Source organism: Papaver somniferum, chromosome 2, assembly GCF_003573695.1.
Source record: "Papaver somniferum cultivar HN1 chromosome 2, ASM357369v1, whole genome shotgun sequence".
Classification (NCBI taxonomy): Eukaryota; Viridiplantae; Streptophyta; class Magnoliopsida; order Ranunculales; family Papaveraceae; genus Papaver; species Papaver somniferum.
Window position 1 is genome coordinate 898,446 of NC_039359.1, and position 6,322 is coordinate 904,767.

Below are 6,322 nucleotides of genomic sequence, written 5' to 3' on the forward strand. Positions count from 1 at the left end.
TATCAATCTTCGATGCACAGCAAGGGAGCGACCGTTGGATTCAACTACCATCTAATCTGAAGGCTTGGAATTTCAGCGCTGTGGTGCTTGGCAGAGACTTCAGATTTTGATGCTCTATGAAGGAGCGACCATCGGATGCTTCTGATAACTGATCTGATGGCTGAGAACGGAGGCGCTTTTGTGTGTAGAAAATGAGGTTATGCGCACCATTCTTCGCGGCTTCCTTGCGTGATTTCTCCCGGCTTTTCACTACTTTTCTGCTATTTTTGCTCCGCAAGTCATCCAGACTTTATTTATTACCTAAAAATGCAAAATTAATTAATAAAAATATTTATTCTTGAAAACAATGAAAATACAGAATATGGGATAAAATGTAGAATTAATGCACAAAAGATGAGTTAAAGGCCAACAAAAAGGGATAAATATATACAATATTTGGCACTCATCAAGATGAAGGTACGTGGAAGAGCAAAACGGAGTTTAGAGATTCTGTTGGAGTTATTGTGGAAGATATTGTTGGAGATATACAAAAAGATTCTGTGATGATTTTTGGTAAGATTTTGTGTGATTTATTTGTGCAAATGGATTTGGATGAAGTTATAGCGACATAACAGGACTGGTAAGGTGCATAATTCCGAAGAAGGAACGATATATTCATGATTTTTATAAAAGAGGGAAGAAATATCTCCGGGTTTATGGTTGGGTTTCTGGTGAGTTTTATACGGAACTAAAGTGCAGTTAAGAGAGGATATTCTCATAGAATGCATATATTTATCATATCAACGGATTTTGGGAATTTTTCAAGACAGTTAACGCATGAAGAGAAAGAATAAAGAAATAATCGACATAAATGGCAGGGAGTAAAAGAGAATTATTCTGAAGTTAATGGCGAGATTTAATGATTCTGTTGGGTATAAATAGGATGCATGTGGGTCATAGAAGGGTTATGGAGAGTTAGGGGTGAATTTCTGGTTCATAAAAGAAGTTGCAGACGAGTTCTTCATTTTCAGGGAAGAAGAAGAAGAACGGACTTCCTGAGTCAGTCGCAAAGGAAGAAGAAGAATATTACGTCCACTGACTGTCGCAGAGAACTGTCTTTTATAAACAGTACTCGTTGCAGTCCGTTTGGCACGCTTAATTTGAATTTGCAACAACTCTTGTAACAGTGATTTCTGTGATGCCAATACAGTGTTGCAGATTCATTGTATTACTAGTCTTCCTCAATAAAAATACCATTTGAGCTATGAATTATATTTTTGAGTGTGTTTTTATCATGAGAAGCTAGACCCCTACACTGGGTCGATGGAGGAATCCGAATTTCATACATGGGTGAATTTATTTTATTGTCTATATGACTTTTGCATTAAGTAAAAAAGAATTATGGTTTGAATTGATTAGTTGTTATTTTATTTGATGGGTCATTCTTGATTACATGTTTGATGTCCCATGCTTACGATTTATAACTAATGTTTTGAGAATCTAAAACCAGAGTTGATGCTATTTTATTTGTTGAGCGATAATTGTTGAGAATAAATAATTGAGCCCGATGATATGAATTCGGTGGAATCCTAGACCCAGTAACTCTCCCTTTATTATTAAATCTTTAAATTTAATCTAAACAAGTCTTAGAGTTTGAATCTTTATTTACAACAACGACAATAAAAATCTAATCAGTAGCAGTAAACAGAGTTTCAGATATAACAAAGAGCATCGTAACTTGAAGCTGGGATATGGTCTACTTGAAATATCTGATGGAGTAATGGGAAGTTTAAGCAGTGAAATACGCCTCTATTGTATCCAGGATTTTGCTGGGAGGGTATTTGATAGAGGAAGGTTGGTAGAGTTGATTCAGAGGAGTACCGAATTCTGCCTAGACTCTCTTACTCCTTGTATGTTTGTTCTTAATGGGTTAAAGTTGATAGTTGGATACAGTGGGAATGTATTCCCGATTGTTACAAGTGATGGCAGTCTAAAGGTTTGTGAGTTTTTTAATGAAATGGCGCAGCAAGTTGATATTCTCTGGTGTAGTTTGATACTACAAGTGACAAGGGAAAAAGGAGTTTCACAGTGCACCAGAATTACAAGATTTTGGAATATGAGAAATGTTAGTTGTTATCTGTTGACTTTCATGGAGCCATTTGGAGTTCATCGCCTTATTGGGCTTGGGTGTGTTAGTCCTGGATGGAGTTGTAGTGGGAACAGAAATCACTTATTCTTTCAACTTCAATATTGTATATGCGTGCAGTACAAAGAAGTAATTATTTTGAAACACAAGTTGGAGTCAGGTGAGGTGTTTATGACATCCCTCATGTTGCCGACAGTTAAAGAAGGGTTTCCCACTCTCTTGAGAAGTCTAATTTGTTCGGCTTGCTGGAAGAAATCGGTTATCATGATGATGGCTATTAAGGGAATCCTAACAAAGGTAATTACTGGTAATTTTGGGCAGCCATTAACATGTGTGAGAAGTAAGTATATTGACCAGAGCCTAGAAGGAGTTAGTTGGATGGTACATGGGCTCCAGTTTTATTTACACCTTCTAGCTTGCAACCAACTCTATAAACTGCTAAAAGTCATCACTACTAAGTGCAGCATACCAGCACAAATGGGTGAAGTTCTGTATTGGATGTTACATTCTTTCGACTTCATCTTTATCACCAGGATTATTATGTCCAAAAGCAGGAATCTTGCTAGAATATTACAGATAAGTCAAGCTGGAGATAAGAGACTTGCGCTATATTTCAGGAATGAAGAAAATATGCTCATTGGGGTCTACACAGTCAATTGCTCTACCAAGTTTAATGTCGATTGTGGCTATGATGGAACCGTGACCAAGCTGGAATCCTGCAGTTCACTTGAAAAAAATCAATGTCTTATGAATTTTTCCTTGAAGTCCACCAGGGTCACATTCACATTTACTACTGGTTTCGAGATGCGGTTGCAGCCACAACAGTGCCTCTCCTTAGCCGAGCTCAGTTCTTATTTTTCATCCTTGAGGACAAGGATGATTTGGAGGAGTGGGTATTTGCCATGTACCTGGGCTGGGATATATGTGGTGGTTTATTGTTATCTAGAGGGTAATTTAGGTACTCACATAGTCGAGAGTAGTAAGCCGGCTATATTATCCAATCGAGCTGTATTTTGTGAGCTAGCCAATGAATAATGTGAAAACTTATCTTCTTCCCTGAATCTCTCTGTTACTTCTTCTCTAGAAATGTCTTCTTCTTATTATACCCTTAATTCATCTAGTTCTTATCCTAATCCTCTAATTCCCCCTATCTATCCCAAATCATCTTTGTCCTTAGAGACCCAAACTGTTTCTGATTATCCAATTTGTAGTGGGTTCACTGTAATTAAAAAATGACATGAAGCATGATTTGCATCCAGAAAACTCAAATAAATTAACCACAAGAGAACCTTAATAATTAATTTAATTGGAAATGCTCAACATAAGAAAACTTATGGATCCATGCAGTACTTTCACGTAAAAGTGGATCAGGGAAAGATCAATACTGAGGAATATTCAACAGTTCATTCTATCTTTTATCAATATTTGCATAATGACACAATAGACTTAACTTTTGACATATATTCATCTAAACTTCTTAAGTATTTAACACATTTCGCAATTTAACTGAAAGATAACATCATTCAAGGCTAAAATACCATTAAAGTTATTACAACTATTAAAAATAACAGTTTTAATAAGTTCGACATAAGAAGTTCAACAGAAAATACCATAAACAGAGTTATAAAAAATAAAAACATAAGAAAAGTATTCAATTCAAACTCTCATAAAATTCCCTAGTAATATCATCAAACTTCTCAATCAGATCAGGATGAGTTTCAGAAGCATACTCCAACTGCTCTTTCAAGCACTCAACCTCTTGTCGAAGATGGATAATTTCAGTATTTGAGACTGTTGAAGTTCTTATTGAGGTTCTAGTTGAAGTTTTCTTCATCTTTTCGATGCTTTCCATGGTTAATACTTTTGGTTTTCCAAGATCGGTTCCAAAAGAAACGATCTCGAAATGACTGCAAATCCTTGAAATGAGACAAGGAAAGCTGGAGTCTTCTTCGAAGTTTGTTTTACACTTATCGTCTGACGAATGATAAGACAATATAAATCAATTTCTCTCCCAAATTCAACAGTGTAACAGACCAATGCAGCAAGAAACCTAGTCCATAACATTTTGTTAATTGTACTCGGCGTCATGTTTGACACAACCAGTTTTCCAGCAACTTTATGAAACAACTCAGCACCATGAACATCAGTTTTTCCATCTTTTTAGGGAAACGCCTTTGTTAAGAAGACGGTTTGACAACACGTTTGGAGACAACCTTTCATGCTCATGAGGTGGAAATTGGAAGTTACCAACCGGGGTCAAGTTCAAGAGCTCAGCAATAACTTGACGATTCACCAAAAATATTTCACTCCCCACAATGGTCTTGAACGTGCAATTGACAGAGTCCGGTTCACGTAAATTAGCATAACATTGGGCAGTCATTTCAGAATGAGCAGTTCTCATATGTTGCCTCTAAAAAACCTAAAAAGATGTTCTACACTAATTTTTGAAGCGTCATAGAATTTTTCCATAATGGGCAGTTTCTTCCTATATTCCAAATAGTGGTCGCGGGCCTTTTTGCTAACAAACCTAGCTCCCAAATTGGTATCATAATAGGTATCACCACTAACTTGAGCACCTGAACTCTCACCATGACTCAACCTCTTACTAGATGTCATTGTTGATAAGGAAAACTCAAAAGAAAATGAAATACTTACTTGGTACACGAACTGACGTTAATGGTGGAGTTCCAAAACGACGATTATAAAGAAAACGGTCCTTGACCCAAAGAAAGGAAGCTTCTCCTGATTTCAATTGTTTAATTCAAACACAAAAAGGTTAAGAAATGAGATATAGGTGAAGAAAGTTTGAGAACCTTGGGTTTTTCTCTTTCATTCTCGAACTGTTGAGAAGAAGGGTGAAAAGAACGAGAAGAGTTCTTTCTCTTTTTAAGTGTAGATGGACTGGAACCTGAACCTGATATTGTACGTTTGGGAACAAAATTTTAACACGGTTCTAACACATGATGTTTACAAGTTCAACGTACATGAACCGCATGAGTACAAACATGGGCTTGTTTGTTTTTTATGCTATATTATGTTTTGAGAAGCAAAAACTGAAAATGCGGGGGTCTAACAACCACACCAAATAATTCGTTTGGCAATCTGAGAGGACTTACTCAAATATACTTTCTAGAGAATCAACTAGACAGTCATACTCAATTTAGAGAAAAGTATATACAAGAGTTTATATCTCTATCTCTCTATTCAATCTGCAATCATTAAATAGAAATCTGCGAACCCGATTGAATATTAGAGAAGATGCTTGAACGGTACCAAAGACCAGTGTTCAAGGATCAATCAATTTCAATTAACAACCAAAGGTTGGATTTCCAAATTGATCAGTTCAACGCAAAACATGTGATATTTCAATTATATAACAAAATATTTTGTTAACGAGGAAAACCGCAAATGCCGAAAACCCCCGGGACCTAGTCCAGTTTGAACACCACAATGTATTAAGCCGCTACAGACACTAGCCCACTACCAATGAACTTCGAACCGGACTGTAGTTGAACCCTAATCAATATCATACTGATTAAAGGTACAGTTACGCTCTTTACGTCTCTGATCCCAACAAGATACTACGCACTTGATTCCCTTAGCTGATCTCACCCACAACTAAGAGTTGCTACGAACCAAAGTCGGAGACTTGATAAAAAAATATGTCTCACACAAAAAAGTCTATTGGAATAGATAAATCTGTCTCCCACAGAAATACCTATGAGTTTTTGTTCCATATTTTGATAAATCAAGGTGAACAGGAACCAATTGATAAACCGGACTTATATTCCTGAAGAACATCCTAGTATTATCAATCACCTCACAATAATATAAATCGTATGATGGAGAAACTAGATATTGTGGAATCACAAACGATGAAGAAAATATTTGGGTATGGCTTCACAATCCCAATGAAGTCTTTGAAGTCGTTAACCTAAGGTTAAAGGAGAATCGACTCTATCTTATGCAACTAGTAACACACATGAGGTGTGGAGATTAGATTTCCCAGTTGCTAGAGTTCTCCTTTATATAGTTTTCAAATCGGTGTTTGCAATCTAAGTTACCTTGTTAACAAAGCATTCAAATGTTAAAGCATTGCTCGGTCGAACTCGCATGCGTTGTTATCTCAAGCATGTTTTTTAATGTTAGTGATAAAAACTATAAGTCTTGATTTCTAATCTACTATAGCTAAGGTCT